The sequence below is a fragment of the Chiloscyllium plagiosum genome, chromosome 17 (genome assembly GCF_004010195.1).
Source record: "Chiloscyllium plagiosum isolate BGI_BamShark_2017 chromosome 17, ASM401019v2, whole genome shotgun sequence".
In the NCBI taxonomy this organism is placed as follows: domain Eukaryota; kingdom Metazoa; phylum Chordata; class Chondrichthyes; order Orectolobiformes; family Hemiscylliidae; genus Chiloscyllium; species Chiloscyllium plagiosum.
In genome coordinates, this window is record NC_057726.1 from 35569311 (window position 1) to 35580727 (window position 11417).

General features: G+C 39.3%; 1 long non-coding RNA gene across 1 annotated transcript in view; it reads right to left on the reverse strand.

Annotated features, from left to right (window-relative positions):
* Positions 1-308: 308 nt before the first annotated feature.
* The window catches only part of LOC122558367, a 79190-nt gene continuing 68081 nt past the window's right edge, over positions 309-11417 (reverse strand). The window contains exons 6-7 of the long non-coding RNA XR_006314114.1: positions 6126-6203; positions 309-2801 (exon numbers count right to left, since the gene is read on the reverse strand). This is a non-coding gene — a long non-coding RNA (uncharacterized LOC122558367). The remainder of the gene's footprint in view (positions 2802-6125; positions 6204-11417) is intronic.

The window sequence follows — 11417 nt, forward strand, 5'->3', positions numbered from 1 at the left end:
TCACCAGGTCCTCACGGACTTTCTGTGCTGCTCCTTCCCTCTTGCTGCATCCACTAACTTAGCTTTTGCAGGGAGTCAACAGATTTCCAACCATCAACCCCCAGAATATAACAAATCCCCATGCTCATTGAGTACCAGATTACTGGCCTATGTTAAATTGCTGAAATCTGAACACAAAAGTTGTTGGTGCTTCCTGATATGCCTTTGGGCATCTGACACATTTACACTAGTTTGAGGTAAAAATCAAAAATGGCCCCGAATGCTTCAGATAAAGAGATTTTATTAATTAACAAAATGGCATTAAGAATAATAGGACAACAGAAATTACGTCAGGAGGGCTGTTTTATTGTGAGATTTTATGAAGCAGTTTATTTATTTAAAATGTCTGAAGGCAAAAGGTAGTTTCTCAGCTTGTTGCCAAAGATTAAAACTAGACTTACCAATCAGCCACCAGAATTGAAACCATTTGAATTTTGTTTCTGTTCTTTGTTGACCTGCCAGCAGAGCTGTGGTGTTGGTTTTAACCCTGACTGACAAAATGAAAATCTAACCCTAGTTGTAATATTCTCAACGTATAGGAAAACTGGAAAAAAATCAAAACAATATGCTTATTTCTCTATTTACAAGCGCTGAGATCATGCTAAAGAAATCTATGATTTGTACATTTTATATGTGAGAAGACTCAAATACATCACAATGAGTGTAGAAGCATCTTTTTAATGATGTGTAATTGGCATCTGTTAAGTAACAGCTAGTCTACAGAGTGTGTACTGATCATGACAGGGAAAATTATTGGATATAGGGACTTGGAATAGAAATGCTCACTTTGGGCTGGTAAGGGAAATAAAGCATTTTTAAAATGCCACGGTCTATATTTCTACATAAAACCACTCCATTACTGCAGCAAAGTGAAAATTAGAATGGTTAAAGCTTAACATTAACGGCTACACAGCATGTCAGATGCAAGAACAGTTGACATAAGTCATGATCTGCACGTGAGTACAAGGCACATATAAAATTATCTCTGTGTGTGGGTCATCAAATTATTACTTGGCCCAAAAGGAGTATACTTCTACAGTTGATCAGCTTTAAACATGTTTTTAAGATGATTATTATATTTTCTTTAATAAATGCTAATTCATCAAATGATGATTTAACTTTTTGTTTATTAAAGTAATTGTTTCCAACAATGAGCTAACCAGAAGTGGCAGTATATCCAGAGGTCAATGCTTCCGGAGAGTCTGATCACACGCTCAAAGGATGTTTTCTTGTTCATCAACACAAACACTTTGTTCTATCTAAAGGATCCAATCAAAAGCAATCCCACAAAAGACAAAATACCTGGAATACCTGGATGAATCTTTTCAGTGAGGTAGTCCTGCAGGTTCTTGTCATGTGTTATAACTTTGTCCTGTGCAGTCTTAGGGAAAATCCTGCTGCTTATTCTACCTACTGTGAAATAATCGCCTGTGAAATAGGATCAATGAAGAGCCAGCATCAACTGAAAAATTAGAGCCTAAATGTTTAGAAATCCTGAATTTCTTTTGTCTTTTATGAACTGAACTGGATGTATCTTTGTCCTGAGTTCTCAAAGTTGTGATGAGCTTGTATAGTCTGCAATATCGTAAGAAATAATTCATTTTTAATGCTTTACCAACCTCTTAAATCAACATATCTCAGTTTACCATACACATTCACTGTTTTCCTTCAGGTAGAAATGATTTGTAAAAAAAGACTTTTGCACAATGTGTACCAACGCAATCATTGGCTTCCAACAATGGTTGGGGGAACTGGTACTGATCTTCTTGACAACTTAGCATTTTGCTACCTCAATATGTGCCACCTAATGTTTTGTTACTGTCAGAAATCGAAAAATCCAGCTCTTGAAGCTAAGCAAGTACTGATGTCTGTCAAAAATCCAAGGCTTTTCTGCTAGAACTAGGTATATTACTTTGAAACATAACAAGATGAGTAAAAATAAAAATAAAAAAAAATAAAGATGAGTAGGCCATTCAGCCTATCAAGCCTGCTCTGTCATTCAATTAGATTATGGCTGATTAATTACCCCTGTGCCATTCCACTAACTTTCTGTGCCTTGATGTCATTAGCCTCCAGAAATCTGTAGATTTGAACTTGCTCAATGATTGAGCTGCGACAGTCCTCTGGGGCTAGAGAATTCCAAAGATTTACCATGCTCTGAGTGAAGATGTTTCTCCTCATCTCCTAGGTTTTATATGACCTACTCTTTATGCTGAGATTATGTCCTGGGGTTTTTGAGGCACCAGCAGGGGTAAAGCTTATGTACATCCACCCTTTCATGTAAGAATGTTGTAAATAATAATGAGGTCATCCCCACATTCCATTCTTGAAAACTGTAGGGAATACAGTCCAGTGTCCTCAATCTCTCCTCATAAGACAATCTCAGCAGCATAAGGATTAATCTGCTGAACGTTCGTTGCACTTCCTCTGTAGCAAAAATATCCCTTCTTAAATAAGGGAACACAACTCTACACAGAGCTTCAGCTGAGGTCTCACCAAAGCATTATACAACTGTAGCATGACATTCTTAACTGAAGTGATAGCCATTAGTATCTCCAAATACCCAGACAATCTCATCAGTAACATGAATAAACAGAAGTGGAATGTTTAAATTTTAATTTATACATGCGTAGATCCTGCTTTTGCTATAAATAAGAAGATTCGTGATCAGCCTTTCTTGGTTCCCCATCAATGTTGTCTCTCCACTGCATTGCTCCCAGTCCTGGTTACTTCTTCCCTGGTGTAATTATACCTGAGAACTGCTGTAAGCAAATAACTTATGTCAATTTCATAGGACCAGTTACATTTTCTTGTCTATACAAAAACCACATCAATGTCTAAATGCCATTACTATGAGTTCTTGGTGTTTGGGAGGATTTAAACACGGGTGGGGGAGCAATTTTTGATCAGAGGGTGATGGAGCAAGTATTAACCCACTCCCATCTGCAACAATTTGAGGTTCCAGCATTTTTAATTCCGAGAGTTTGTTCATGCCTCATCAGACAGTTGCCCAACTGAAATAGTGACAAAGGGGCAGCGCTCTGAAAGGTTGTGATTTCAAATAAACCTTTTGGACTATAACCTGCTGTCGTGTGACTTCTGACCTTGTTCCCCCCAGTCCAACACTGGCACCTCCACATTATGAAACAGTGAAGCAGACAGTTGGTTGCAGGCAAAAATTGGACAACGAAGGGACCAGCACTGGCATTCAAATAAGTCATTGAGGTTTGCAGTGATGTAGGTTTTATCTCCAGCAGGATATATAACCTGCAACAATGTTTATGTTACCCCTCATAACATAAGAAACTGGGTTTAGATGGCTGGGTTTTGAAGGATCCAACAGATGTATGTTACAACTAATTAATATATAAATACATTACATTCACAAATACGTCAGTGCCTGGGATAATGTTAAACTTTAGGTGTGAGCTGAGGAGTATTTGTTATCTGTTAGCGTGTCATGTTTCATGTGTTGCTTGGTAAGATGGCAGCTTAGAACTTTACACCTTCAGGTCACAAGCTTTGACACAGTGATTATATCATGAGAATGACTTTTAAAGGTATACGAACTGTGAGGAATAACACAAGAGGCAGTTTCAGGATTGGACCAGACTTTCTGAATGAAGCGCAGAAGGTCATTCCTCATTTTGCCATATCCCAAAATGTACTTTAAAAATACTTGTTGGCCGTCATCACTTCCTCAACTCTCCATGGTAACAATGTTATTGAAGTTCTTCAGTCATTAAAAGATTCCAGTTTTCAACTTTTAATGAGGGTGCTGTCTGATACAATGGCCATCCAAGAAGGAGCCCCAATTATAAAGTGAGGACTGGTGGGAATTGTGTTGGAACAGGACTGCAAGTGCTCAGATGTAAGTATAACAGTGTGAACAAGCTAGCCCCACAGGGAAGAGTACATAAACATTATCTCCATTACCTCTGAACCCCGGTCAGTATTAGACATAACATACACTGATAATTAACCATCTGTAGAGTGTATCAAAATAGTATGTCATGATAATACAGCTTAGATGATCAAACAGGTGTAGTTAAGATATATTTATCATCTGCAAAATAGGATTTCTATTTAAATTTATATTCATTCACTCTGAACTGCAGGCAACCAGCCAACCAATCTGAGGACTCTGCTTGTACCTCGCTCAAATTCCTGCAATGTGGAGTTTGACTCTGTCTTAACCTATCTTCCAGTTATGCTCCCCTTGTGAAGCTCCTGCAGTCTATTGACATTGGATCTTCCCTTGAAGGAACCATGAATGTCAATGAATTACATTGTTGTTAGTTGTGCCGGGGAATAGCAACTCAATGTGCCGGATTACCGGATTGACAAATGGTTGCAACTTAAACACATATGACAAGCTGTTTAGTGATACTGTGAAGAAAATGCATTGAAAATTAATCTGAACCAGCTTCAGTGCACAGATTTTAAATATAAATGTCAACAAATGTCATAATTCATATTCAGAAGGGTCACAAGATACAGAAATAGATTGTAAGACAAATTCAGCAAAGCTAGACTCTTGAAGCAGAGCCTTATTATATGACAATTAGAGGCAGGGCTACAACACCACAGGCCCAGCCAATGTTCACATCTAGTAAGCTATCTACCAGGAAGACAATCTCGTTGTGACTGCCCCCCCTGTTTCTCAGATTGCAGTAATGATTTGTGAATTACAAATATAAATGTCACTATGGGCAGTGGAATCATATGGTGATTTAATTGGCAGATTATTAACAACAGAGATAAAAAGGAATGCTCCTATTGTATTGAGGGGAAGGTTGGGTCCTGCAATGCCTTAAAAATACAAATTTGAAAAATGGTTTAATGAGAACATCTTTTCAGCAAATGTTCCTCCTCTCTTTCAAATCTATTGTCCAACCTCAAAAAAACAACTTCTGACCTCCCAATTCTTGCAAGCTCCCCTTTCCAACTTCACTTTCCTCTCTAAAGTCCACAAATACGTTATTGCTTGTCAAATCCATTCTCAACTTTCCTGGAACTTGATGTGTAAATCTGTCAATCAGGTTGCAGCCTGCCACAGTGCTGAAGTGACTGTAGTCAAAGTTATGAATGACACTATGGAACTGGACAAAGGCAAGCTCACCTTGTCTGGTCTGCAGCCTTTAACACAATTAACCACGTCATGCTCCTCCAATGCCTCTCCACATGGGACTGCTCTTACCTGCTCACTTTGGTTCTCTCCTATTTCTCATCTACATGTTGCCCTTGTCAACATTATTCAAAGGCACAACATTAGTTTCGTATGTATATGCTTGTGACATCAGCTCTACCTCACCATCAACTCCTCAATCTTTCCACATTTTGGCAAATTATCAGATTAGTGTTCTGACATTTAATACTAGAAGAGCAGAAATTTTCTCCAGTTAAATATTGGAAGACCGAAGCCACTATTTTAGACTCCTTCTTCAACATCCCCACCCTGGTTACCTACTCCATCCCTTTCCCTGGAAACAGTCTGAGATTAAGCCAGTCTGTTCACAAACTTGTTGTCACATTTGATCTCAAGATAAGCTACTGATCTCAAATTTGTGCCAATGCCAAATTAACCTATTTCCACCTCTGAAACATCATCTGATTTCACTGCTGTCTGAACTCCTTATTGCTGTAGCCCACATTCATGCCTTTGTTATCTCTATAACTGTCTGCTCTGATCCACTCCAGGTTAGTATCCCACATTCTACCACCTGCAAACTTGATGTCGCCCAAAACTTTGCTGCCTTTGTCTTAACTTGCAGCAAATCCTGTCTCCCCCCCGCCCCCACCCCCAATCAGCGCAGGTAGTGAAATTTGAATTCAGTAGAAAGAAAATGTTGAATTAAGGCTATAATGATTTTATTGATGCCCTGTTTAGAAGGAAATCTGCCAGCCTTGCCTGGTCTGGCTTATATGTGATTCCAAACCTCAGCGATGTGGTCGTCCCTTAACTGCCTCATGGGCAATTAGGTATGGCCAATAAATGCTGGCCTGGCCAGCAATGCATCCATCCCATGAATGAATAAAACAAAACCATTCTTTTTGTTCCAGTGTGACCGTTTCATTTGCCATACCTTTGTGACCTTCATGGGTGTGTTTGCCAATTGCTTGTGGATTTATATTGGTCTGTTTCCTCACATAGGTTCCATAGACTGAAAAAAGAACAAAAACTATCATTCCAGAAATGAAACCCTGGTTCCACAGTGAAAGGATATATGCTTAAGGCATCTGCCCCTGCAAGCCCCACTGAAATGATTTTTAAAAGCATAATGGATTTTATTAGGGGAAATAAACTCATCCCCTATTGATGTCAATGTTAATCAGCTGTCAGCCTCCACTCTCGCACAAAGGAACAATAGAAGGGTGTTCTTAAACATGTTTGTAAATCAACTAACTGGTTAACCAGTATGTTTTTCTCATATTTTTTAACTAAATTGAATCACTTCCATCCAACATTCAGAAATGAAGCAGCTTGGGACAAATGTAAAACTCACATTTGTAAAAAATTCACAGATGGTTGCACAATATCAATTATTTGACCATAAAAATAGAGAACGCTGGAGAAATTCAGCAGGACTGACAGCATCTGTTTTGCTCTCCACTGCTGGACCTGTTGAGTTTACCGCTGCATTTTCAGTTTTTATTTCAGATTTCCAGCATCTTGCTTTGTCTGTTTCCTCCATTTTGCTGAATGGCTCACATAAAGCAGCCAAACCTCAGCAGATCACTTCAGGATTGTGCCACAAGATCTTGTCAAACAAAAGCAAAATAATGTTGTAAATCTGAAATAAAACCAAAACAATGCTGGAGAATGTCAGCAAATCATAGAGTTAATGATTGTCCAGGTCAATGAGCTTTGATTAGAAAGAAAAACTGGTGAAATGTCACTGACCTGGAACCATAACTTGTTTCTCTCCATAGATGCTGCGTGAATTACTGTGTATTTCAAGCTTTTAATTTGATCTTACAAAGGAAATGGAAATTATCTAAAGGTGTTGCATGCATTAACTGTAGTGCATAAATGCTAGTTACAAACACAAATGAGATATTGTAATGTTTCCACCACTTCATAATTCTGCAAACAGTATAAATACAGTGAAGTATGATAGCTTCAGTTTCAGTGTTCAATACCTTTGTGTCTAGCCTTTTAGTTCAGTTTTTTCTTCTGTTTTACTGACAACCCCACAACTTTCAGGCAAGAAAGCTAGCATTAATTAAGACAGTGCCAGCTGTAATTTTCCTGGGAAGTAAATTTCTGCACAACTAAAGGTTACAGAGACCTTTTCACTGTCAAAATTTACTACAGCCTGTGAATGTTAATGTTTCTAATGAAGACATGCTCTCTGTCCCTGAACTTAAAAGTACCCTGTGAACAAGGAAATGTGGAAAAACTTAATTTGATGAATGTAGCTCTAGATTGCACATTAATTCAGGGTTAAGTTTTCTTCTATGTGTTATAATTACAGTGTTGATACAGTCTCTTGTTTTCCAAACAAGGCGTTGTACTGTAAATTGGCAATTTTACAACAGTCACAGACTTTCAATAAAAGATGTTACATTGAAGGACATGAAGGGGCAAACATTATTTTGTATTGTTGCTGTGATAGAGCAGCAAACACCAACAGCCACTTTTTAAACAATAAGTAATTGTGTACGTAGAAACAGTAAAGTTGTGGTAGCTGTTATCCTTCATATTTACTACTCCAGATTCCAAGAAAACAAGCCGATTGTCTCCAATTGGTAAATAGTCCTTTGCTAAGGAATTTGATTTTCATTACCTCTAGTACCCCATGGTTGACATTTTAGAAGAAACACTACAACCTCCTTATTCTTTGTTCCAAAATCAAACCCTCCCTTTATTTCATTTGCTTGCTTCCATAACAAGGCAGATATTAAATATAATGTAATTTGATGTAGAATTTCAGGAAACAATGTCATTGGTGATTAAACTGTTTAAAACATGGATCAGATTCTCTCATATATGAAGCACATATATAATAAAAAATGCGCACAAAATATTCATTAAACAACCAGATGATCAATTACAGCAATCTATATGATTGTAAATGTGAAAAGAATAATTTTGCTGCTCACAATGGTTTTTAGTGCAAATTTTGGAACATAAGACTTTACACCAATATTCCATTAAAACTGAAGCTGACCATATCTGCTGTGCACAAATATTCAATGTTGTATTTTTTTTCAATGGACTGGAGTTCATATGATTCCTAGTGATTTCTTAATTAACATCTTAAATGCCTGTCTGTCAGAACAACACATATTATATGCGAAGCAGGAAGATTACAGCTCTGAACAGGGACATAAAGGTCTGTGACAATCATTTATTGATAAAATATGGTCTGTGATGTATAAACGCATGAACCACCTTCATTATTTTGCTTGTGAATATGCCAAAAATCATTTACAATAAGGGAATGGCTGATGATTTTCGGCCCTCTTTTATATGGACTGACTTTTATTGGCAAGGCAATGCAGTAAGCATGCTAGAAAAACAAGCAGGTGATCAAGGAAGACACAAAGCAGCTCATAGGACATGAATTGTTAGGAGGACATCATATGCAATGAGATATAAAGCAGGCATCGGAGAAGACAGATGAAGAATATGAGGAAGCTTCCATGGTTGAATTTAATAATAATCAGCAGTCCCTTCTAGTTGCTTTTTGTTGTATTATTGTAACTTCTAGTGATCTGAGTCATGTTTGTTACTGTTTTTTTAAATTCAGAATATGTCAATGTTTCTCACATTTAAACAGTGTGTCAGCAGTACTTCCCCTCATGCTGGATATGGATAAATGTTCCTCTTAATTTTGTGACTGTTTGGAAGGGGCAGTGAAGGTCAGGGAAGAGGGGATGGTGCTTGGCAGATATTCTTTTCTCTTACATCATCTACTTGCAGGGATATTCTTTGGTCAAAACATTATTCAATGTATTTGTTGTTTTGTAGACTGTAATTCTGTTACCGACAGTGTATGACAGGAATTGATGCTGGGACCCTTGCTGTGTTTTATATACATTAATGACTTGGATGTGAATGGGGAAGGAATGATTAGTAAATTTGCAGTTGACATGAAAATCGGGGGGCAGTGTTGATAGTGAGGAGAATCATCTGAAGCTATATTCATCAGTTGGTAAATTGAATAGAGCAATGGCAAATCAAACTTAATCCTGATAAGTATGAGGTGGTGCACTTTGGGAGGTCACATAAGGGAGGAATGAATTGTGAATCCCTAGGGGGTACTGAGGAACAAAGGGACCTTGGTGTACAATTCCATATATCCCTGAAAGTGTCAGCATAGATAGACAAGCTGTGAAGAAGGTATACAGGGCGCCTGCCTTCATTAGCCGGGCCAGGGAATACAGGAGAAAGGAAGTCTTGGTGCAATTCCGTAGAACATTGGTCATGCCACAGATGGAATACTGTATGCAGTTCTAGTCACCACACTATTGGGAGGACAGGCCTGGAATGGAGAGGGTGCAGAGGAGATTCACAAGGATGTTGCCTGGATTGGAAAATCTCAGTTATTTGGAAAGCATGGATAGGCTGGGTTTGTTTTCCCTGTAGCAAAGGGGACCGTGGGGGGGATCTGATTGAGGTAGGTTATGGGAATTTTTTCCTAGTAGCAGATGTATCTAAGACAAGAGGGCATAAGTTTAAGGTGGGGAGTAAGTGCTTTAGGGGGATCTGAGGAAAGTTTTTCACCCAAAGAGGATAGAAATATGGATCATGCTGCCTGAGAGGGTGGTAGAGACAGATACTATTGCAACATTTCAGAAGCATTTGGACAAGCAGTTAAAATTCCAGGCCATCGTAGGCTATGGAGCAAGTGCAAGTACATGGAATTAGCATAGTTTGGTGTTTGTTGGTCAGCATAGACATGGTAAGCCGAATGCCCTGTTTCTATGCGGAATAACTCCATGACTTTATTTGCATGACCTTTACAGCACATCACAGACAAACGTTATGGATAATGGTCATAATTTATTTGTTGTAGCTTTCATGCACCAACACCATGCTACCATGGTATACCCACCTTGAAATCCCTAGAGTGTGGAACCAAGTCATTCAGCCCATTGAGTCTACACCGACCCTCCTAAGAGCATCCCACCTAGACGCACCCCATCTCTGTAACCCAGGAATTTCCCATGGCTAATTCACCTAGCCTATAGGCAATTTTGGCATGGCCAGTCCACCTACGTGTACATCTTTGGACTATGGGAGGCAACCGGAGCACCTGGAGGAAACCTAAAGGGTGAATGTGCAAACTCCACGTAGACAGTCACCTGAAGCTGAAATCGAACCGCAGGTCTCTGGCACTGTGAGGCAGCAGTGCTAACCACTGAGCCACCATGATGCCTCGAGTATGGTTCATACTGAAGTGGGAAGTTTTGAGGCAAACTCAATTCTGGTAAAAGCGGGGGGAGCAGTTTTCAGAGCTGTCCTGTACCACTGCAAAACTGTTAAGCATTTTGGGAAAGTTTCCAATGTTAGGGACACTAAGTAAAGGCAAGTTGATGGCATTGTAATCTGGGTAAAATGTCATGCCACAACAAATACTGGAGGTGAGCGAGGGGTTATTTCAGCCAAAGTGTGAAAATAGCCATTAAATGGGTGAAGTTCGAACAAGACTAGCCTGTCTGAAAGGCCAGATTTCACATATTTATCCGCATTGCTAATTACATGCCTGGAGGTTCTAGACCAGGAACATAAAGATGTTGTGTGCTCTGGTTGGCATACAATACTGGATTAGAGTGGTGCTGGAAAAGCACAGCAGGTCAGGCAGCATTACCTACACAATGCTGGATACCACAGGGGCCAAAGGAGAAGGTATATAGATTGCCAGCTGTAGCACTGGAGATCATGGTACAGGAGGTCCAGACACACAGGCTGGTCCTGTACCTGCAATGAGTAAGGAATTCCCCCCGTCCTTCTGTCCTACCAGTCCTTTACTCCTATGCCTGCTCTGCCTAACTCCTTGTCCTCCCTCTATTCCTGTCTCGACCAAGGAAGAACGTGAGACAGATCCTTGTAACCAGGTATTCTCTTTACATAAGTGACTTTCCAAATTGTTCAATAACATGGAGCAGCCCGAAGTTCTCTGAGTATTCCAGAAATAAATATTGCTTGAGTGTCGCTAAAGCCTTGAAAATGTCTCCTGATGTCTTTCAAGTTTCGCTTTACGGCTTCAACAGTACTGACCTTGAAATTAACTGGTGAGTATCCAATTGTGTTGTACTTGAAATTAGCATCAGCATGCTACTCACTCCCAGACAGGTGGTCACTATTTGGAGAGACTGGTAGTTGAAACACTGGCCACCAACGTTGTGTAGCCTCTGTACTGAGTCTA